The sequence below is a fragment of the Oryzias latipes genome, chromosome 7, assembly GCF_053564925.1.
Source record: "Oryzias latipes strain Hd-rR chromosome 7, Olatipes_Hd-rR_3.1".
Lineage (NCBI taxonomy): Eukaryota > Metazoa > Chordata > Actinopteri > Beloniformes > Adrianichthyidae > Oryzias > Oryzias latipes.
This window is the reverse complement of record NC_136243.1, coordinates 33,419,098-33,443,184: the sequence shown is the minus strand read 5'-3', so window position 1 is coordinate 33,443,184 and position 24,087 is coordinate 33,419,098. Positions and strand designations below refer to the sequence as shown.

At 41.0% G+C, this 24,087-nt stretch overlaps 1 protein-coding gene across 3 annotated transcripts in view; it reads right to left on the bottom strand.

The window, feature by feature from the left end:
• The window catches only part of cpne9 (copine family member IX), a 123,129-nt gene that overhangs the window by 54,527 nt on the left and 44,515 nt on the right, over positions 1-24,087 (bottom strand). The window lies entirely within an intron of this gene.

The following is a 24,087-nucleotide window of genomic DNA, read 5'->3' as shown; positions in this document are numbered from 1 at the left end:
GCTCTTTGTGAGTTTTCCTAAAATCCATTTTTAAAAAGTGTCTCCATTACATTTCTGAGGAAACATGTCCACAATTAATGTTTTTCAGTCTGCAAACAACACATGGTGCCACTCTCCAGCCAATGGGAGGCCTGCAGTCTTCAGCCAGAGTCGTTGGCATTTACAACCACAGCCTTCAGATTCTACTAAAGTATGGCGCTTTACCCAACGGCACAAAATGATAAAATACAAATCAGGGTCCAGTAAGACCAAGCAAGAATACAGCCAGAGGTTGGACTAAGAAAAAGGTCTAGATTAAGAACAAAAACACTTTAAACACTTTCCAGCAAGAAAAACAAAAAGACAAGTATAAGAAACATCTGGGAAATCCTAGAAAACCTTTAGACACATATTCTGAGGTCAAAAGAGGACTATTGTGGATGGTAACAGTCAGACACGATGGTGGCGATTTGATAGTTTGCAGTTTCAAAACTTGGAGGGTTTAATGTTTACAATTTTACATTTTGTTTATATGTTTGCATTTTGTAAAACAGTCATAAGTTTAGGAGAACATTAAAATACGTTAATGTAGTCCTGATTCTAAACGATGAATCAGAATAGACAAGGTTGGTGGATCCCTTAATGTGACTGAATTTAAACAATTCTGTGAATGAAAGTGGAGCTAAAGTCTCACTGGCAGGTATGACCACACCTTGATTACACTTGGTAGGTTTGTGTGTGTGACTTTAAAAGACTCTGGTTCACCAAAAAGGTTTTTTTTTCTTTTAAGGAATTATTATTGTGTGTAACATAAACACCTATGTTATACAGATGGTTTGTGAAATTTGTATTACTTGTTAAATATTTTCTTCAAAACACAAGCCACTGGATAATTTCAATCTTTTAATTCAGAGTAAAATTTCTAAAATAAGGCCTTTTTGAAAATAATTCCTCAATCTTTCTAAGACAGTTTTCCATTGCCTTTGGAGTCGTGCCATTTCGGGCTCAGAGAGGGAATAAAAAGCAGGTCGTGTCCCCGCGTGCACTGCTGGCAGCAAAATAGTTGGAGCTGTAAGATGCATCAAAGGCCCCTGTCATGTGAAACGTGGGTAAACGCCTCAAAGACAAATGCACTGCGTTTCCATAAACACCTGAAAAAGTGATGTTTTACTATCTTTTCACTTTAATTACTTCTACAAGAAACTTTTTTTTGGGTTAATTGGTCAACACAACTGCTTTGATGTTTCATCCCCAAAAGGATCCAGCTTTGATCCCCTCAGGATTCACTGAATTTCACCAAATCTGGCACAGACCTTAGTAATGTGACCCTACTTCTTGGCTGTCTCCATAGCAACCGTGGGAGTTTTGGACCAATAGATGAAAAGGAAAATTAGGATATTGCTTTGAGCATTCATTTACGAAACAATGTGAAAAGATCATTCAAATATGACAAATCTGTCCTGCAGAAAATGAGATTCCGTCTACGGGAAAGCCGCCATGTTCAGTCAAAATGAGATGTTACATCAAAGACAAGTTTCTGCACTTAAACTTTTTATACAGACTGAAGAGGATTTGTGGATTTTATCCCTTATCCCTATGTTTTCCAAAGTGTAGAGATCTGCGTTGTTCTTATAGGTCTGCATGTGGAGCTTTATTCTGAAAACCCAGTGACTTCCTGTCGGACCGTTGACTATATCTGAGAACTGGATGAGTGAGTGTGACGTTTCCCATCGAAAATTGTTTACTTCCACTACTTTCCAGGTCACCTAGTCGCCATTTTTTCGTGATATGGACATTGCCATGTTGGAGCCAGAAGTCGTCAGTAAGGCAGTGTCTAGGCCGAGTCGGTATGAGTCACCGTTTCTATGGCAACCACTCTCGCCAATTAGGAGTGAGCTTGTTGGAAGGTCACACCCCTATGACTTTGAATGTTGGAAATGGGACCACCTACTTTTTTTTGAGGCATCTGACTTGTAACTTGAAAAACTTGAACTACAGAAACAAATTTCATGAAAAAAAGAAGACCATCAAAAAGATGTTTTTTAAAAAAAGGTATCATAGCCAGAATGGTTATTCTGACGAATAGAATGATGAGTAACAGCTGTTTATTTCTCTCTAGAAGTCGATGGGATTTTAGCTTCTTGGAGCCAGCAGGTACTTCCTGTTTGGAACACCAGAAGGGGAGCAGTCAATCATCCCAGTTTTCATATGCAGTCAATGATCCGCCCCTTCCTACACAGCAAAGTCGCTTAGCTTCAGCAGCAAGCGTGTCGCCTCTGAAAAACATCTCAAATGTGGCAAGCAGTGTCTACTCGACCACATCCAAGTCCCGCAGCACAGACACTTTTCACTTCCTGCTTCCTGAAGCTGTTCTAGGAAGGAAGGTTCAACAGGAAAACACTGTTACTGGCATGTACCATTTGTCACAGAGGTTTGAGAAAATGTAACATGGCTCCAATTTAAAAAAAGAAATACATTAAATACATGTCGCTTTAACACATCTGAGGTAACATTTGAAATTCATGACAACTGTTCTGAAGAAAAATCCTTAACTGTTGTGTATTTCAAATTTTGACACTCTTCCTCCATGGGGGTGTAGTGGTTAGCACTTTGCCTCACAGCGAGAAGGTCCTGGTTCAAATCTCAGCTGGGTCCTTTCTTTGTGGAGTTTGATTGTTCTGCTTGTGTATGCATGCGTTTTCCCCGAACACGCCGGTTTCCTTCCGCAGATCAAAGTCCTGCTTCGTAGGTTCATTGGTGTTTCTAAACAATCCTGTGAGCCCGTATGGTATTCAGCGGGTTCAGAAGACGAATGGAATAACTTGAAAGTGTACTAAATCTGTGTACCAATCCCAATGAGACGACTGTCGTTGTGAGTTGGGGCTATAGAAATAAAACTGAATTGAATTGAATATTTTAGCTGATACTTTTGAACTTTCTTACTTCGCCATTTTCATGAAGGGATGGATTTGATAAAATGATGTGCCGACCCTTGTAGGGATACGCCAAATAGTGACAACTGATCCTTTATCACATTACTGTTAAGACATGGTGATGGTGGAGCAACAAAACTGGTGCTAAATGATCAAAAATCAAACCAATGAGCGACAAAAGACAGCATTCCTTTTGCATATACATTCTTGGTTCTACCAACAGTGGATTTTCTAAATGCAGTTGGAAAACACAGTGATTACACATGCATAAGGCCTATAAAAGAGACATACTGTAGATGCTCTTCATCGGGCCCATCAATGATTTGATTTAAAAAAAGAATATTTTCTGTAAATATAAAATATATCAACTTGAACAAACATCCGAAAGCAGTTGCAGTTCTTCCTCTTAATAATTTTTTTTAATGCCAAAATCACTTTTTTACATCTTGATTTCTTTATTTTTTGGTGAAAACATTCAATGATTTGACCCTCATGGAGTAATGCTTGCGTCTTTCCACCAAACCGCCTCCTATATTATCGACGCTCTTTCAGCTAGCGTCAAACAGGACGGCTACGAGAAAAAGAAGACAGTCTCAGATTTATTATTGTGCTTGAGCAATGATCTGACTCTGCTCTCCTATTAGAAACTCGTGTAAACACCATCAAACACAGTGATTTATAATGAGGTCTGCAGCTGGAATTTCACTCTCAGTGAAAACATCCAATGAGTAATGAGAAAAGAGAAGATAAAAATATTCTCAGTAAATGGAGAGTTTCAAATTGTGTACGTGAAAATCCTGCAGAGTTGTGGTTGATGGAAACATGGAAGAATATTCCAAAATAAACTGAGTCAGGGATGACACCAGTGAGTCTTTAAACCAAAGAGCATGACAGGATTGTCTTCTCCGGGCTTTTTTTGTCCCATCTTTAATGGTTTAGATATTTGAAAAGTGTCACTTTCCTCTGCATATTTTGTTTTTTTTTATTATACATTCATTTTGAATTGTTTACTCCAATATTGTAGTTTTTTTTAAACGGAAAGAGGAAGCTAAAGTTTAAAATTTTGGAAAACAACAGTCCTGAAATCTGAGTTTCAGGTTTTATATCAAGCTTTAGTCTGGTTGCATAATCAATCGGTAAAATTCCTTCTGTCCACAGTCGTGTTTGCTTAAAGCTACTATCACAAGGAAAGCAGTTCTTTGATTTTCTTAAATTTTTCGATAGTAAAATCTCAAATATTAGATAGATTAGATTAGATAGTTGAATGAAGTTATTCCTATTATCAGCCCGGAGTAGCCAGAAGCAGTAGAAGTGGAGGCATCCATAGAAACCTCTGTAACATTAGACTGCTTCACTGCTGTGGATCAAGCAGAAATTGCATCAGTTATTACATCTTCCAAATCCTCAACTTGTCTGTTAGACCCAATTCCCACTAGACTTTTTGAAAAAACCTTCCCCCTAAATATTGATTCCATATTAACAATGATAAATACCTCTATGGAAATGGTTTATGTGCCACAGTCTTTTAAATATGCAGTTGTTAAACCTCTTCTGAAAAAGCCGAGTTTAGATCCTAGCATCTTGGCCAACTATAGACCGATATCAAACCTCCCCTTTATTTCAAAAATCCTAGAAAGGGTTGTAGCTAAGCAGCTTTACTGCCACCTACAGGACAACAGCCACTTTGAATACTTTTAGTCTGGGTTTAGACCTTACCACGGCATGGAAACTGCACTAGTTAGAGTCTCTAATGACTTGTTATTGGCCTCAGAAAAAGGACTACTTTCTATTCTGGTCCTGTTGGACCTCAGTGCAGCCTTTGACACTATCGACCACAGTATTCTACTCCATAGATTAGAGCATGACATAGGGATCAGAGGATCTGCCCTCTAGTGTTTTGAATCTTATTTATCTGATAGGTACTAGTTTCTTAATGTAAATGGACATTCCTCTAATTGCACTCCTTGGAGTCCCACAGGGCTCAGTCTTGGGACCGATCCTGTTTATGCTTTATATGCTACCCCTAGGAAACATAATCAGGAAACACAGCATTAGTTTTCATTGTTATGCTGACGTTGTATTTATCCATTAAACCTGACTAGAATGACAATGTAAAGATGCCTGCATCAGAGACATCAAGACCTGGATGACAATTAAACATATCTCAGGCGTGTAGAACTGCCTTTTTTACCTGTGGAATATTGCTAAGATCAGAAATATACTTTCTAAGAGTGATGCTGAAAAACTCATCCATGCATTTGTTACGTCTAGACTGGATTACTGTAACTCCTTGTTAGCAGCGTGTCCTAAGAGTTACTTAAGAAGTCTCCAGCTTGTTCAGAACGCAGCTGCTAGATTGTTAGCAGGAACTAGCAGAAGAGATCACATCACTCCTGTGTTAGTTTCACTTTACTGGCTCCCAGTTGATTCTAGAATCAAGTTCAAGATCATCCTGTTAACCTATAAGGCCTTACATGGTGTGGCCCCATCCTATATTAAGGACCTCATAGTTCCTTACCACCCAAACAGAAATCTTTGCTCGCAAAATGCAGGACTGCTTGTGGTTCCTAGAATTAGTGAAAGTACGGTTGGAGGTAGAGCGTTTAGCCACCAAGCCCCTGTCTTATGGAATAAACTCCCAGCTCATGTAAGAGAGGCCGACACAGTTTCTACATTCAAAGTTAGACTGAAAACATTCCTCTTTGGACAGGCTTATTATCAGACTAGTTAGTGTTCAGAGATTATTTAACTTAATGTTAGTGTTTAAATTAAACTTAAAAGCAATTAGTTGTTAGTAGGCTGCTAGTAATTTTGAAACTGGGGTAACTATGGTGCACTGGGGTTCTGTCCTCTTTTCTCATCTACTTCTACCCTCCTTCTCTCCTCTATTCTTGATCATTATTCATCATTTAGTTCCCTTTGTTTGGTGCGATTCATGTACTCTCCCTCTTTCCCTCTCCCCTCCTGGGGAGTGGTAGTGCTTCAAGATTCCAATTGGCTCATCCGTGCTCCTGTACCTGACCGTTTACCTCATCTCCGGCTCACCTCTACTTCTGCTCCTACACCTGGCTGTGGACCTGTCTCCGGCTTGACTTGCGCCCCCGACTGTCCCCCCAACTCCATCTGGATGAAGCTCCTCTGCTGGACTTTAAATATGTAGTTGTAGAGATAGATAAGTTAGTTCTTCTCTATGAGTTCTGTCTGTTCGCCTGTCCGTCCTGGGGGAGGATCCCTCCTTCATGTGGGCACCCCTGAGGTTTCTTCGTTTTTTCCAGATTCCAGTTTTTTTAGGAGTTTTTCCTTACTGCGAAGGGGGGTCTAAGGGCAGGGACGTCCAGTTTAGCTTAGTCTGTTTGTTAGTTTAATTTAGTATTTTCCTATTGAATTCTATGTATTCATGATCCTCTTGATTTCATGTGTTACATTTTCAATTGATATGAAGCCCATCGAGATGACTGTTGTTGTGAATTTTGGCTATACAAATAAAATTGAATTGAATTCACGTGTCGTCAATGTACAGACGCGATCAGAGGTCCTGCGTCGGGTGTGCGGGTCTGACGACAGTACATTTCGGATGGCACGGCCAAAAATCTGAGTTCAAATATCTGAATTTTGGCAAAGAATTCACGTCAACCAAGCTGGAAATCAATTTTGAACCTGTGATGTTTTTACTATGTGATCAATGGGTGGAGTCCAAAATCAATATGGAGGAGAATCCGACCGTGTGCTTCCTGAACTTGGTAGTTTTCTTATTCGTATAGAGACATTAATAGAAAGTTCATCTAATTTTATTATTTTTAGTTTATCCCTTCTCTGACTAATGCAGGACAGCAAGTCATAAACCTGGGTCACATAAAGATGAAAAGCGACCATCATTCAGATGGAAAGTAGCTCCTCCCACATGTGGCTGAAGGTTGCCATACTAAAAAACAAAGGTGACATTTAAAAATGCTGATACATTTGAAATAAAATCTATAGGAAAAGGGTGGTGATGAAAACATAGATAAAGGTAATGATGTTAAAAAATGGTGTTAAAATCTATTAAATTAGATTTCAATAGTGGCAAAACAAGATTCCTCTTAAAATAAAATTGGAAAATGTTTGTGTAAATTTATTAAAATACTTTTTCTTCTTAATAATAATCTTCTTAATAATATCTTTTTTTATTGTTGCCATAAAATAATCTCAGGGGCAATGAACTTCTTCTTTCCAAATTGACAAAAATCTTAAGTTCACAAAATGTGATATGAGTTTTTATGCACATTTATAAGCTTAATATGTGCACCAAACGTTGCAGTATATGAGTTAAGTTATATTTTTATACATTTAATTAGAAAATAAGGAAAACATTGCACTTTTGCCCATTTGTTGCCTTTTTTTTAACCAATATATAAACAACTTTTGTCCACTGTAGTTTTGAAACCTTTACATTTTAATGGTGTCACCTTCCTTTTCAGCATTAGAGCATAACAATAGTTAGAAAGCCACACTCAAGTGGATCCATTAGTCATTTGCAGGCATTTGATCTCTCAAACGGATTTTATACCTGATTTATTGCTCTTCAGGCCATTAATAAATACTGCAGGATTCAAATTGTTGACTATCATTAGGAAGCCATAAAATCTTAATTTCTAACCAAAGCTTCCAAAGACATACAGGAACTAGACTGGAAACAAGTGTGAAAGGAAACATTTACAGGCTAAATGAGGATCAAATCACAAACTTAGATTCTCCGCTCTCGCCGTCTGAACTTCATGAAGCTCTGTTACTTATGCCCAATGGTAAAGCACCAGGGCCTGACGGCTTTCCTGCTGAGTTTTATAAAGAATTCTGGGAACAACTGGCACCAACATTTTATAAAACTGTCACATCTATTAATGAGAGCCAATCAATGCCACCTAACATGAACTCAGCCAACATAATTCTTCTTCTAAAACCAGACAAAGATCCCACTAGTCCTTCAAGCTATCGCCCTATTTCTCTAATCAATGCAGATGTAAAAATTATCTGCAAAGCACTAGCACAGAGAATAGAAAAAATCACTCCTCACATAATTCACTTCGACCAGACTGGATTCATCAAAGGCAGACACTCGGATGATAATGTCCGTAGACTAGTTAATATAATAGACTTTGCCACCATTAAAAACCAGGAAATGACGGTACTATCGCTGGATGCTGAAAAAGCCTTTGACAGAGTTAATTGGAAGTTCCTTATTGCTGCCCTCCATAAGTTTGGTTTTGGAGAAGCATTCATCAATTGGATCAAAATATTATATCACAACCCCAATGCATCAGTTAGAACTAATAAACAGACTTCAAACAGGTTTTTTCTCGGAAGAGGAACCAGACAGGGCTGCCCACTCTTTCCTTCTCTTTTTGCTATATTCATTGAGCCTTTAGCTGCAGCAATAAGACAGAATGAGAGCATTATAGGAATAAAAACCAAACACAGCCATCATAAAATTAGTCTTTATGCGGATGACATATTACTGTTTTTAAGGAATTTACATTCTGTAAATGAAACAGCAATGATCATAAATGAATTCTCCTCCATATCAGACTATTCCATTAATTGGAATAAGTCTGTTTTATTACCACTCAATAGGAATATGGAACAAAGACTCACAATTCCAGTTAAAACAGGAAATATCAAATATCTGGGTATCTACTTTTCCCCCAAACTATCAGAACTGGTGCAGCTAAACCACACCCCATTACTGAAAAGCATACAGGACGATCTAACACGCTGGACCAACCTGCCTCTGTCCCTTATGGGCAAGGTAGCCACGGTTAAAATGAAAATCTTACCCAAAGTTAATTATCTCTTCTCAATGATTCCCACACAACCGCCATTAAAATGGTTCAAAACATTAGACTCATCCATATCAAGCTTTCTATGGAACAACAAACCTGCAAGAATTAGTCTAAAAACTTTAAAATCTGCAAAAAGCTGTGGAGGATTAGAACTACCTAATTTCCACAAATACTTTCTTGCAAATAGATTACAATATATCTTAAAATGGTTAAAAAATAATCCAGAAACCAACTCATGGTTAGACTTGGAACAGGTGTTATGTGGAAAGATCAACCTGTCACAGCTACCATTTATTAGCCAAACAGTTAAAAAACAGGATTGTTTCAAAAGCATTAATATAAATGCCACCTTAACAGCCTGGTGGGAATTTCTCAAAATATCAAAATCATCAATTCAACCGTGCAAAATGACACCCATCTGGAACAACCCGGACATCCTTATTAACAAAAAAATGATTCACTTCCCAGCTTGGCAAGCAGGGGGCATAAAACAACTAGAGCACGTAATTATTGATAGAAGATTCATAACCCCCCAGGAACTTCAAGACAAACATGGAATAAATAACTTCTTGGAATATCAGCAACTTAAATCAAGTATTACTAAAAAGTATAAAATTAAAGACGACGATTTAAAGCTACCAGATGTAGTTACCACTCTGATTAATTTTTCAATGAATAGAACTCTCTCCAAAATATACAAACTTTTATGTAATTTAGATAACAATATTGCCGTTCCAACAAAAAAATGGGATGCAGATTTGAGCATCAGCACAGATGAAAGCTTCTGGTCAGAACTTTGTCTAAACACCTTTAAACTGACAAAAAGTCCAAATCTGCAGCTAATCCATCTCAAAACTCTTCACAGAATTTACTACACTGGACAGAGGATGTTCAAGATGGGTCTCAGTAACTCAGACATTTGCGAGCACTGTGATAATAATCTACCCGACAGCTACATGCACGCACTGTGGTTCTGCACTCCTGTCCAGGCTCTCTGGCAGCAGGTATGTGCCGATTTATCAGTCTGGCTTAAGGTTTCAATCACTGCCTCACCGTCACTTTGTGTGCTTGGTGACATGAGTGCCATCGATATAGAAGAAGGATTAGCATCTATCATTTTCATAACTCTTTGTATTGCCAAAAAAACTATTTTAATAAATTGGAAAAACAAGAAAAATATAAACATAAGTCAACACAGAAATCTGCTGTTTGATCATATCAGCTTGGAAAAAATGTCAGCCCAAAGCTCAAGTAACTTTGAAAGAATTCAGTCTCTCTGGTCTCCTGTGGTTGACTCCATGACTTAGGGGGTGGAGGGCTTGGTCGTCGCTGCTCCTTGCCCTTCTGCCGTGGTTTGGGGTGGGGGTCGGGGCTTCCGGTGCCTGGCGGGGGCGGTGGGGGGCTCCGTTGGTCGGGGGGTCGGGTCCGGTGCCTGGGTGGGGCGGGCTGGGGCGCTGCGTGGTCCTCTGGGCTTGGGTGTGGGGGTGCGTGGTGGGGGGGTGGGGTGGTGGTCTGGCTTGGCTTGGGGGGGTGGTCCCTTTGCCTGTGCTGGGGGGGGTTGGCGGGGGGCCCTGCTCGGGTGGGGGGGGCCCAGCGGCGCCGGATGGGCTGCCCATCTGCACCTGGGGCTGGGATCGGCCCTTCCCTGGCTCTGGGACGGGACGGGACGACCCTCTTGGGGCCCCCGGTCGCTCTGGGCGTCACCCGCTTCGGCTGCGGGGTCTGGGGTGGGGTGGGGTGGGGGGCTTGTCGGCCCTGTCCTGTGGGGGGGCGTTCTGGGGGGGAGGGGGGGCCCATTATTAGTACGGGTCGGGGGGGCTAGCGGGTCGGGGTCTCCGCTGAGGCAATCAGTGGTTGCCTTGGCCGGTTGGCCTCCTCGGTCCCGTCGAGGCCTGACCAGAGCTCTTCTAGGGCCGGCGTCTGGGGGTGGGGGCCTGGGCTTGCTCCGGGGGGGGGCGACACTTTCTGGCTCCTCTCTCTCTGTGTGGGGTGGGTGGTGCCGGGCCTGGGGTGTCGGCGCCTCCGGGGGTGGGCCCCTGGGCTGGGTGGCCCTGGCCCCTTTGCTGGGGGTGGGCTGGGGGACGGCTGTTTGACCACCGGGGGACAGTCTACCAGCTGTCCCCAACTTACCCCCTTCCTTATATAACCTCATATTAGGGTGAGGGGGTGGGGGGTCTAACCTGCGATGCGCCTTGGGGGGGGGCTACTTGGGAGTGGCCCCCCTCCTATGGTTGCCGTATGGAGTGGGCCCCCCCTCTTTCGGTTTTATTTGCACCTTAGACATGTAGGGTCCTTGGTAGGGGGGGTGCTTGGACATCACTGCAAGCAAGCAGCAGATGTCCTCCTGGCACCCTACCCGCCAATTTTAACCGCACCTTAGACATTTAGGGCCCCTTGGTGTGGAGGGTGAGGGGACATCACTGTGAGTAATCAGGAGATGTCCCCTTAGTGCCCTACTCGCCAATTTTAACTGCACCCCCCTTAGTACACACACCCCTCCCCCTTCAATATATACATTCAAACATAAACACACACACATGCACACAAACACCCTCTCAAACACCCATACACGCACACACATTTTACAAGGAAGGTGGGACCTGGGTCCATCTGTCCCCTACCCCTTCCCTGGTGGGGGGTGCGGGCCCCTTGGCGATGGCGGCCGTGTCCCTTGGGTGCCGGCTCCCTGGGCCCGGTGGTGCTCTATCCGCACGGTGGGGGGGTTCATATTACACCTGAGCCGGGGGTGTTCGTGTCCCTGGGGGGTGGTTCCTGGTCCTTGCTCCTGGGCGCTGGGCCCCGCCAAACTTCCAACATGGCCGAGCCTGGTCGGGCCATATTTATAACATCCCTTGTGGGCCGCCCTTTTTTCCCCGGGGTTCCCCCCTCCTGGGCGGGGGCGGCGGGCCCCTGCCTTGCTCCTACCTGGACCAACCGTGGGCCGGGTGGGTGGCTGCCTGGAGTGCGGAGCGGGTCTCCCTTGGGGGGTCCTGGCTCGTACCTGGGGTCGGGGCGGGGGGATGCCCGGAACTCCTGGGTGGTGGTGGGGTGCTCGTCTGGGGCTGTGGGCGTCCCTCTCCGGTGGGGCCCTGCGTTGGGCTCTTCCGGCGCGGCGGGGGGCTGCTTTCCTGGCTGGGCTGGGGCGGCGCTCTCTTTCCCTCTGCGCCTCCCTGCTCTCTGGCTCTGGGGGCCTCGCGGCGGTCCTGCTGGCCCTGGCCTGGGTGGCGGTCTTGGTCGCCCGGGGGGCGGTTGTTCCCTGCCTGTTCCCGTGTGGCGTTGGGGGAATTCCGGCTGCCGCTGCTGCTGCGGCGGGGGTATGGGTGTGGGGGTGGCTGGGCGCTCCTCCTCCTTCTTTTCACATTCCACCATCCATTTTAGAAGAACATAAACACTCACCTGAGCACAGGTGTTAGCTCACCTTTGCACTAATAGTTTGCATGATTGAATGAATGAAAGATTTCACACTAGTTGGTTTAAAGGCATAGGTATGCGTTCGTGAACACTATCTGTTTTGTGTACATGTTGACATGTGGACATTTTTGCGGCTAGCAGGTGTGTTGATAATATTTGAGTGTGTGTGAACAGGCCCCGCCCTTTTTGTACTACATTTGAACCGTACCGTAACGATAAACAACCAGTAAACCTGTCTGCTCTATGCTGCTTCATGGTCTTACCCCCCTTCCCCTCCTATTATCACCCTCCTACCCCCCCCTCTCTCTAACGTCCCTCTCTCTTCTTCCCCTCTTTCCTTTTCCGTCCGGTCCAACACCAAAGATTTTCAAACACGATTGAAATTAATAAAGTTTGGCCTCAATTACAAAAGGGGTTTATTCAGACATACCTTTGGTTTGTCTGAAGATGAATAACCCCTCTTGTTAAAATAAAATATGTCCAACACAAGAGGCCCTCAGCTCTCATCTGTTTGCCTAGCTGTTGGACAGGACAAGTAAAAAAAGAAAAAAAAAAAAAAAAAAAAAAAAGGAAACATTTAAGGTCTTTGATCAAACTGTCAGAAGTTAAAGCTCTGTCCCCCGGCGGGAACCGTCTCCAGAGTTCTAAGTGCACGTCATCTCCCAGCAACCCAAATGCAGTTGCTGGATGCCACACACCTGACTCTCATTTTCAATCACTCACAGTATACTTTTGCACTGCACTGAGCCTCAGTGCGAAGTATTGTTCGCGCCACTCTGCCTGCATTACAGAGCATTACAGACCTGGACCTGATCTTCTGATTTCCTGACCCTGTTTTGTCTTTTACTCTGTTTGTGTACCGCGAATCTCACCTGGATCCTGACTATTCCAGTTTCCTCCCTGATGCTCCCATACTCATTATTAACCCCTGCCTGCCTGACCCAGATTTAGCTTTGTGGACTTTAAGCTGAGCTAATAAACCTGCTGCCTTTGGCCATCTGTCTGCTTTTGTGAAAAAAACAACCACAAAAAAAAAAATAATAATGATAACCTTTTTGGAGAGGAGAGTGTCAAGGATTCACTGAAATTACATACAAATATACAAAAAAGCATGTACTTTGCAGACTTGTTTTCTCTTTTTGTCACAGTGTGTGTTGTCCCTTTCTCCTGATTCTTCCTACTGTTGATCTGGTGTTGTTGTTTCAACAAGCAGCTCGGCTGACAGATTACAGGTTGTTACAGAAAAACACCGTCAGATTGGATGCCAGAGCTCTCGTAACTGGCGAGCAGGAGACGCGCACAATGCTAAGTTGGGCTCGCTGAGCCACGTTCACAAACACATCTTTGGGTTTCAAGATAAAGTAACAGCAAATCCCTGCCAGCTGGAAGACAGAACGTGTTGATTCATCTGTTATTGGTGGCGAGTGTGATCACTTCCAACAGATAATTACAACAGATAATATAGTCGAGCTTCTCGTCTGCAGAAAGATTTAAAAGAGAGCCAAACCTTTAGGGTTTGTGGAATCCTGACACACAGGTGTGATTATGTGACACAAATAACTTCAGATTTGTTTGTGATGTGTACAGGTCCATGTGGTCAGGTTTCAGGCCGGAAGCCTGAGCAGAAAATCAGTAACAACCACAAGTATTTAGTCTTTCACAACATGCCAGTGGAATCCTGAACCTCAATCCCAGGTGGAAGGAGACAGGAACAGAGGATGAGGCGCTTAGTAGGCAGGTGATGACAAAAAGAGTGTCTGTGCAGTTTACTGGAGCGGCAAACCAAATCAGTTACAGGGGACCTTTGCAAAAATGACAGCAGTTTGCAGCAGAAAACACTTTCTAGATGAGATTAAGATTCAATTATTAAGCAGATTTTACTGATTTGTGCTCATCCTTTTCAGTCTGACAAAAAAAACGACCAAGCTCACTTAGTCTTTGCAAACCTTTTAAGAAAGTTTGTTGACTAAGTAGGTAAGATTCTCATTCCTGCCCCAAATCAGTAGCAGTTTACTTTCAAAGGATACCTGTTTGCAAAAAGCTGCCACATTTTTAACACAAAATATGATTCTAAAATGGTTCAAGACGCCAAGATAGGCATCATCCTTTGGAGGCACACTGATCAACTAATCTGACATGCAAATTTAAATTTAGTTAATAAAAAGGAACATTTATTTTTACCCAAAAAAATAAAAAATAACTATGGAGATTTTTTGGACAGTGCTCAATCAAAACATGATGACGAAAACTTAGCGTGATTTAAAAAAGGAAACCAGATGTAAAAATTAGTCTGTGTGTGTAGTAATGTCTGTGTCCAACGTGTATTTTTTAAGGTCTTTCGTGAGTGATTCTGTGTGTGTGTGTGTGTCTGTGTAGGTGTGTGTGTGTGTGTGTGTGTTGTTCTGTCTGGATGACATGAGCTACAAAGGACAAGCCATCCCACCAACTGCTCCCAATTACACACCCTTTCCTGCAGCCCACTGAAGTCACATATTGACCGCTGTCTTGCAGCAGAAACCCAGACAGACACAATTTCAAGACACAGTCTGCTCTGCCGTCATAAACAAGGCACCAACACCATCTTTGCTGGCAGCTTGTTTAGTCCACCCTCCAGCTCATCAATCTAGATATGAGTAAGTGGCAGAGTGTGGGTTTTATAATGGATTGGCATCATTTTTCTCTGATTACAAATTAGACATGGGTGATTTGTCTTTTTTTCCTGTCTCTTCTGTCAGTTGTGATGTTGATATGATGTGGTTTTAAAAGTGTTTCACTCACTGCTGCTCTACATGTAGCACATATGGGTGTCAATCTATGTGCCCACATATTACAAGGCAAGACAAGAGAAGTGTGTTTTCTTAAAAAAAAAAAAAAAAACATTTACGCCAGGTGATTTTACAGTATTGAACATACATCTCAGTTCCTGCCTTATTTTTTTAATAAAAAATAAATCACTTTAGATTTTTGCTATAGTTTTATCGCCTCGGCTAAAAGACCCTTTGGTTGCCATAGCAACGCACAGGTAAGTGGAAATGAGTGCTAAATATGTAGCGTGAAGCCCCTGCCACTGAAGCTACTGACCTATAAAAGTGAGATTATACCAAGAAAGACATTCTGGAGTACCAAGAAATCCTGGATGACCCACATCTGGAAGTGAGTTCCAACCGAACCATTCAAAAATAAAAGTATTTCAGCTGTTAAATAGTCAGTTAATCTGCTTCAAGAGGACCTTCTTTCTGTAAGTTTGAACTGTTGCGCAGGCAAATTAATGAGGGGTAAGTGACGCCCTCAAAGCCGTCAAAGTCACACACGATGTCTTAGATGTCACCCAAAATGTCACCCTTCACAATAAAAGTCTTCCTGTTGTCAGTGTTTGTATTTCACGCCTATTCAGTTTCAGATTCAGTTGGACTGAAGTAGCTACTAAAACAAGGTTTATATTAAATGCAACATTTTATTTTTTTGTATGAACACATAGCAACAAATTATACATACAAATACTGTATATATCTACGTCCTACGGTCACTTCCGTATTTCACACCCCATACGTGCGGCATTCGCTCAGGGTGAGTAAGGGACCAATGCTAACGACTTCACACCTTAATGACAAGAGTGTGGCGTAAGGACACCATAGGACAGCATCACCTGTACATCACAAGTGCGTGTAACTACCATTTGCCATACAAATACTTTGCCATACACTTACCACACGGACCATTTTTCCACGTTCCATTTTTATGACATCCCTTGAGGTAGTCGTACGAGCCTCAAGGGAACTGCAAGACACCAGGGCCCCCATTAACAACCACCCACGGGCCAAACAAGCCAAAAAACGACTGGGTCTAACCCCCCATATGTGTGACTAAGGTTTTAAAGATGGCTGAAAATCACAGGGAGGCAAACGATGCTTGATAAATGCAGCTTTAACCAACTCAAAGTGCACAAACAAAGGTGTTAAAAGTGTTGCAACTATCAAATGCATCATTAGATTATTTTGACCAATAACTACACAACAAAGTTGTAAATTAACAAAGTAACAAATGGCAAACCTTAAAAACTGGGGTTACTATGATCCATTTTGATTACATTTTATTGTCTTTGAAAAACAATATTATTTTTATGGTGATTTGTGATGATGAAACTGCATACTTAACACCCAAGTTCATTACAAAAAAAGTCAAATATCATTGCATCTTTATTAATAAGAAATGAAAACGATAAAAAAAGAAATAATAATAATGTAAACTGATGTTATTGCTTCTTGTTTAATTATTTGCCTGGGGAGTTTTGCTGACTTGTGCGAACCCTCGACATGCTAAATGCAGCAAAACTGCATCACAAAAACAAGGGTTAAATCAGCTAGAAATAAAACACTGAAATGGATTCTGGGTACGTCCTGAAATTCACTAAATTCACTAAATAAACCAATGATATTAAGATTTTTTTTTAATGTACTAAATCTTTGCTGGTAGCATAGTTTTTAGTTTCCAGAGACTAGTTCTATGTAAAGGAATCGGCAATAGACAAGACTTTCTTTGACCATCAGGTTCTTATTGTTCTCCAGTCTGTGAAAAGCAAGAGGATTTTGCAGCAAGTTCAGGTTCTGTCAGCAGCTGTGTAGTTCTAGGATCACGGTGTGGAGTAACACTGGAATCTTTCGGAATGTAGCACAGATAAAGCCTTCTTTAGCACCTTTGGTAGAAGAGGTATGATGGTATGGGCCAGAATCTTCCTCACTGGAGAAAAAGCGCTGGGAAAAAACTCCCGGGTCAAGAGCAGAGAGCAGAGCAGGTTGTAACTGACCCTTAACCCTAACCCACTTTGGATTTCTTTGTTCTTCTTAATCTGAGCTGGGGTTGCACCATCAGTCTTTCCATACAGGAAGTAAAAACGAGATGTTCTGTTTTGTCATTAAATAGAATCCTTACTTTCCTTTCTTACTTTCGTCTGTGTGTTTATTTAAACCGATCTGCACCTCCTAGTGTCCTTCATTGCCTGTTTTTTCTCAGGTGGGTTTTTGTTGTGTCTGATCCATCAGAAGCTCCAACAGCTGTGAGTTCCCTGCAGGCAGCCATCAGAGACACTGTCCATATGGGAAGACTGAGCTCTGCTGGTCTCTCATTGTATTCCCCCTCCTTGTTATCATTGTTTCATTGTCTTCAGGCACTGCTTATATAGTCAGTTCTCTTTGAGTCCCTGCATGGTTTCAATAGGCTTTTTTCCCAAATTAGACTGTCAGTACTGCATAGCCTGACTTGTTTTGGAAGAAGTGGGGGTGCTGAGGGAGTTTTTTTTAGCCACTAACAGGAGCTGTCTGAAATAATCATTAGGGTAAAATCTAAGGCTTTGACGTCTCTGCTATTGTGTTGCATTTACAGTACACATATCCTATAAAAAGATTCCTCATCTCTTTCTGGACGGTTATATTTAGAGCTACAAGAAACAATTCTGTCATTTTGTTTGGGGTCGCCAAGGTTGGAAAACTCAGCCTTGGAGGGCATTGTTACGTCAGAGCAGCAGCTCCGGGAGGAATGATCCAGAATCCATCTCTATCTTCATCCATCATCTCCACCCACACTTTGAATATTCCATCTTTCACTTCAGCTCAGACAGAAAACAAAACTTTAAAGCTATTACTTTGTCATTAATGATGCTGCTAAATTCTCTGAAAGAAAAGAACTCTATTCTGTCTGTATTTATCAGGGGGGTATTCCAAGCATGTTTAAACTACCCTGACTTTAACCCTGAACTCTGGCTAAAGTCCGCCTGAACTTGCCTACTTTGGTTGTTGGTTCCAAAAGACCGGATATGAGTTGGCGTAATTACGCTGGACTTGGTAACCCTGGGTTAATGCACGTGCACAGCAAGTACATAGAGACATTCTCAATGGATCGCCGATTTCCGGATTCATCATGGAAACGTGTAGAGAAAGAGAGAGAGCGCTATACTTTAGTGAGTCGGAATCTGAGATTTTAATGACGGCGTATGAAGATTATACGCCCATCAAAAAAGTAATACGGCTGCATCATCAGCAAAAGAAAAAGTTTCTGCTTGGACAAAAATAACAAAGTAAACGCACGTTTCTCTTATTTCCATTTTCATTTCATATATATACAGTATAACTTATCCAACTTAAATGAATTACTTCAATCGGTAACAAGTAATAGAGTTAAATTTCTTCAACCTAATTTCTTACGTCTATCCAACTCAATAATCGTTTCTACAACTTAAATTTACATATTTATCTAACTAAATGTCATTTTACTCCATTTCAATTAACTGTTTTTCCATCTTAATTTGTTGTAATTCTTGAACTCTCATATGTCTAAGTTTGAGTCTGCAGATATTCTCTTTTTTATAACAATAAAAGGAATGATGCAGTCTAGATTTGCAACATGAAGCTTGCATGCAGGTATCATGATACTGCCTTTAACATCAGGCCTTGTGTTAGGGAGCAGCACTACAGGTGCTAAATTAACTCATCATCCTCTCCGTCCCTCTCACTCATGGTGCAGAAAGAATCAAGCATATAGTATGACAAAATAAGTCGGCAAAACACAGTGAAACATCTAGACAACTCATTTGGTCAAAAACCCATACTTAAACCCAAATCCGTCCAGATGTGGTCTTGTCAACCTCTCATGGTGGAAAAATTATTAACTGAGCTTCTTCATCCACTAAATCATCTTCAAATGGACACACCATGCTGCTTCACCTCTCTGAAAACAAACTAACCTTCAACTAAACCTGCTCCAGACCAGGTTATGTTCAGAGCATGAGTTGCTATAGCAACTTGACATATCCTGAAACCTCCATTTCTGGAACCGAAAACTGAGGTTATCAACTTCCTTAGCCTCAAACTTACCGTGGTAGCTAGCATAACCTGCTTTCTGGAATACCCCCCTGATCTGGTAGGCTTTCTTTTTATTTCTTTTTTTGTTTAAAGTTTTCAAAATAAAATAATCTAGATAAATATAAAACCTTTTTAAATGTAGATTATTAAATGTCCGTATCTGTGATTCATTTTGGTAACTGTCATCCAGAAAAAGCGATAAAAACTTTGAATAACTGATTTAAAAAGTAGAAACAACTTTTTATGGTAAACAAAACAATTGTCTTCTTATGGAGCATTTTATTATTTAAATACAGAATGCCAACAAAGCTAAATGGTCCTGATTTCATTTTTAGAATGTCAGTGTCGCTGAACATCAGTTAAAAAAAATTAAGGTCGTTTACATGTGGTTTCAAAACAAAACCTATAAAAGTTCAAATGACGTTGACGTTTCTCACAGAAATGTAACTCTGAGAGAAAATTTACAACAGAAAGATCACGTTTATGTAAATGCATAGAGGAAAAGTTTAATAGAAAATGTACTTATGTTTTTTAATCCAAGTACACTGAATACTCTTTACTGAAATGTTTTCAAGTATTATAATTTAAAGCAGCAAATTTAACAAGTAGAATCTATTTTCCCATGAATTTAAAATCCAAACGAAGCCTTGCGAACAAACAGGGCATCTGCGTCATTACTTCCTTCTCACAGATATTTGGTTTTGAGTCTCTTCTCCAGCTCTCTACTCCCTAAAGCTGCATCGTGCTGTTATGAAAGTTCTAGGCTGCATGAAATCTGTCCACGTTCTGAACATGGGGGGCCAGCAGGCTCCACCTACTTTTATTGAGGCATCTGATTGGTCAGTTTATGACTTAAATAAGTTGGACTACAGAAAGAATATTGTGGGGAAAAATGAGGATTAAGAACATGATAAAAGACAACGGAATGGTTTATCTGACCAATAAAATGACTGAGTCTTTGGGATTGTGGCTCCTTGGAACCAGCAGGTACTTCCTGTTTGGATCGCCAGGGGGGAGGAGTCACTCAGTCCAGCTCACTTATGCAGTCAATGGGTACACCATTGACCACCATCTCTACATGAAACACAACTCTAAAGCACTTTAAGTGTGTTTGTACTTAATGGTTTCTACCACTCAGGGTTTCGGTTTTTCGTAGTTATCCAGGAGATGTACTTCATCCAAAGGGGCCAACATCATGGACCGCCATAAAGCAGACTGCAGTTTAAAGTATATAGAAGTGCAGACATGAAAAGTGTGAAATATAAAGGGAGTTGGTTGTGTTGGTTGTATCACAACTCCAACAAATCCTAACATTTTGAAGCGTTGGTTGATTTAAGGCCAGTGCAAAGACGTGCAAAAAAACAAAAGTCAAAAGTCAGAAAAGTCTTTACGTGAAAATTTCACAAATGTATCACGATTGAACCATGTTAAAACCACGGAAAAAGTTCATGTAAATCAACATAGAACATGAACCGTGCATGATTATTGTGCTGTTTAAATGCAAGTCATTAGTGATTAGGCATCAATTACATAATTTGAATGTAATATGTGCGCCTTATACGCAATATAAAAGTCATACATCGGTGGTACATGCATGAAAAGTCTGTTGTTGTCGTGGAAAGCAACAAATTTGCGCACACATCTTGCAAAAATTCCGCACAATTCTCAACCAAGCAAAAATTTTGAACATCTCAAAATTGAATCCACGTAAAGACCTGTCAACCGAAACCCTCAACAGACAGCTGAGCACACTGAATGATGAAGGCAACACTAATGAATTATGTATGTCATACATGTATCACAAAAGATTGTGGAATTTCATACAAGGACAATGTGCAAAATGTACACAGTGGCTCTGTGACACGGGATTTAACTCCTAACAGTAAAGTGAATGTTGTCTCCTGTATTTCTTGGTTGTGTATTGGTTGAGTAACCAAAAAAAAACAGACATTTTAAAGACAATTCTAGTTTTGTGTGTGTCCAAAGATGTCATCCTACAACCACCCCAGGTACAAAAAAAGACCCTAAAAATGTAATTAATGTAAGCCACAGCCTAACAGCAATAATGATGAGAGGTTAATGGGATGAGACCTGTGCTCCAAAGACTACCCGCTTGTAGATTTCCAAATCCCACCGTAATAAATGAAGGAAATACTAGCAATAAAAGAAAAAAAACTTCTGTGAAGAAGAAAAAAAAGATTTACTTCATTAAATATTACTGTATGGACACCTTAGACAGCTACACAATGTCTCCACAAAGAGTTACGCAACAACAATCCTTTGTTCTAACTTCCTCCTGTCTTTCAACCACAGAAACTGTTTCCTGCAAAAACATCAAAAGACTCGATTTAATAAATAAATCAAAAATGCTGGTTTTTACAGTTGGATTCATTCATTTAAATCCTTCCTGTGCACACCCTGTAACCAACGGAGCTTTTTTCTCTTCCCGCAATGCAAAGTTTAATGAGACATCCGGACAAAAGACATGGAAATTAGAACTGGTTTGTGTTGATCTTTAGTAATCTTTATATTCATAAAAGGGAGAAATTAAATGCTATAAAAAAAGAAAAGCATTTATTTTAGTAGCTTTTTCTATCTATCTGTTACTTGATATCTATATTTATAAAACATACATGCTTTCTTGTTGTGGATTTTTTGCTTTTCCGTTTCCATTTAAATTCTCGTCAGTGCTTCATTCTGGTCAAATAAGCTACTTTTCGTAGATTGTTACCTCATTGAGCTAATTAATGCACATATCATTAGGTCACATGTACATGAAAAAAGTCACTTTCTCATAAAAACGTAGGTGGAATCTTTTATCATTTCGGATATAAAAGTAAGCTGCTTTCACAAATTGGCTGTTTGCACAACTCACTCACTCAGGTTTGCCTGCCAAAGCGAATACATGTGTTTAAGTACGAGTATGCTGCTAAGCTAAAATTCTCTTGAGTACTTAATGAGCAGCCATTTGTCTTTACTGCGCAGTTTCCATGGTGCTCAGAATGACCTTATAAATCCTGGTGGAGGAAGAAATAAATGCTGCACCCACTAAGAGTCTCTCTTCTGCTACTATTGATGCCGAGGGCTGCAACATCCACAAATCTGGAAGGATTCCTACTCCTGTGTGCAGCTCAAAGTAATCAACTTCTGGCTTCTTCTCTGCCTGCATAGAGGTAGGCAGAAGCTTATGTTAGTTTCTATGACAACCTTTATGTTGCTTGCCTTCTAAATTCTAATTTTTTTAAATCAATAAAAAAAATTACCAATATATATATAGATATAGATAGTTTTGCTTTTTTCAGACTTATAAACAAACTGGTGAGAATCAACGGGTAAAAAGACAGAACAGTGATGAGGTGAACAGCATTCCCACCTTCACCTCTGGTCAGGAGCAACAGTGGGTGGTAAAAAAAAAGAATGAGGCGCATCCCCCTGGCAGCTGAAATGAGCTTTCTTCTCAAGCTGCCTGCATTCTCTGAGAAAAAAAAAAAAAAAAAACGCTTTTTCTTCACATCAGAAGGAACCAGGTGAGGTTCTCCGAACATCTCCAGCAAGATACTACTGACCTCTGTGTCCGAAGACGAGGTTATTACGATTTCAAAAGACATTTCTTGGCAAAAAATTGATAACTATTTTTCATGATATCTTTCTGTAGTTCAAGCTGACCAATCTGGTGCCTCAAAAAAAGTAGGTGGAGCCTGTTGAGCCTCACGTCCAACGATCAAAATATTTGACAGATTTTGTGAATCCTGCCTTTAAGTGATCGGGGAGTGGTCTTTCAACAAGCTCACTCCTGATTAGCCAGATTGGTTGCCATAGAATACTCGACTCAGACAGAGTCCGACCAATCAATGCTTACTGACTACATTTGGCTGCGACACGGCGGCGCCAATATCACACAAAAAATAGACTTTATTTGGTTGTAGCCAGAAGGAAACCATTTTTTATGGGTGACTTCACACTCACTCAGTCCAGTAACTTGTATACAGTCAATGGTTCAAACCCTGGACTCAACAGTAATGATGTTTTTTCAGACACTAGGCCTTTGATTGTATGTAAAACATGTACATTTCTGTGAATCATAGTGTCTAATAAATATAAATGTAAAGGCTGTTATTTGAATCTCAATGGAATGTCTAGAATAGAATTGTTTGAGGACAACAGGGAGGGAACTGAATTGCACGTCATGGAAACGGAGCAAATACAAGTAGGAAATTAGACCCTTAGAAGACCAATGGCCATCTAAACATCTGCGTTCCACAGATTTATTTATTTATTTTTCATCAAGTTGCTATGCTTGTTCAGTACATATTAGCAGATGTTTGGAATTTTCTAACCCTGAAAATAGAAATCATCTACCAGACCATATCCACAAACGTTTTATCTTTGATTTTGTTTGCATTTCATTTCTTATGACTTCAAAAAAATACAGGTAGTGAACTCCACCCACACCCCAAAGGAACCCAGAGTGCAAATATCTTAGATTAAACTTCTGCTGTCTTCCCTTAAAGAGCTCCATCCAAACATTTTCTACAGCTGAGAAATACCAGTTTGGGGTCACGGGTTTGCTGAAGCCAAAGCAGCCAGTGTTGAGGCAAAGACGTGGACAGTTCCCCTCAAAAAATGTTCTGCACTAACTAAACATCTCATGAAGACATTGATTTTCATTCACTTGGGCTGAAGGGCAGCCGCCTGTTCTGTTAACATCACAGAGCGCTTGTCTGGTTGCGGCTTCTGCGCTAGTGTCACATCGACTTAGCCTGAAGAACTCTGTCCCTTATTTATGTATGATGAACTCCTCTGTGTGTGGACAAACAAAGCCAGATAAATTGCCTTCATAATAAAATGCAGCTCTGACTTCGCATCGCTCCCTGAATGCCAGCATTTCTCCATTCACGATGTTATCTAACACTGCAGGCATGTAGTAAAAATAGGGAACTGAGATCAGAAAGACTGCACACGTTCCACCCTTGTTAGAAATGAAAAGAAACCCGCTCGGTTCATGCTATCTCTGGATGACGATGCGTCAAAAATGGATGTTTTTGCCTTTTTGTCCAACATGACACTTTTTTTCATCACACTTTGTGTAGCACA